Source organism: Lagopus leucura, unplaced genomic scaffold (genome assembly GCF_019238085.1).
Source record: "Lagopus leucura isolate 7727_CA_CO unplaced genomic scaffold, USGS_WTPT01 Super-Scaffold_739, whole genome shotgun sequence".
NCBI lineage: Eukaryota > Metazoa > Chordata > Aves > Galliformes > Phasianidae > Lagopus > Lagopus leucura.
The window spans coordinates 7391618-7392466 of NW_024962255.1; positions in this window are offsets into that span (position 1 = coordinate 7391618).

Below are 849 nucleotides of genomic sequence, written 5' to 3' on the forward strand. Positions count from 1 at the left end.
TTAGCTAGAAAAAGTTAATAAATTGTATGTGAATTCAGCAATGTGATCACTGACTAACTGGAACACCTAGACTTGCTGGGAACGTGAAAAATCAACAGAGATCCTGACGCATTGCTTGAACAATGAACGCAGTTCTGAAGCTGATTGAGATTTTATCGAAAGCAAACTGGATCCAAAGCCACGTCAGCACTCTGCTCTCAACTTAGAAACGGCTTACGATGTTGTAGCTCTATGCAATCAGACATCGTGAATGTTAGAAAGAAAAAAATTGGCTCAGCCTCAGTTGATCCATTTCTATCACAGAGTGACTTAGGTGGTAAAGGACCTTAAAGATCATCTGGTTCGAACAGCTCTGCCACGGGCAGGGCCTCCACCCACTCGATCTGGCTGCCCGGAGCTCCACCGACCCAGCCTGGAACACCTCTAAGAGTGGGCCATCACAACTTCTCTGGGCATCCCGTGCCGGCACCTCACCACTCCAAGTAAAAATTCCTGCCTCCTAATATCTAACCTGAATCTCCCCTCTGTTAGTTTAAAGCCATTCCACTTTGTCCTGTCACTATCAGGCTGCAGCAGAAATGCTCAGTCACAGCTGGAGCTGGTGATTGAGCACCTGGCAGGCAGGCGGGCCATCCCAGGGGAGCTCAGGTGCAGTTGAGTGACAGGAAGGGGGGGGGAACCAAGATCCATCCCTTCCCAGGCCTCATTTAAGGCTTGGCAGTAGAGGTGAGGCCACCTTGCTGGAGGTCCTGGCTTATCAGAGGTTTTGTGGAGGTAAACATCTTCTTTTCTTTTCTTTTTCTTTTCTTTTCTTTTTCTTTTCTTTTTCTTTTCTTTTTCTTTTCTTTT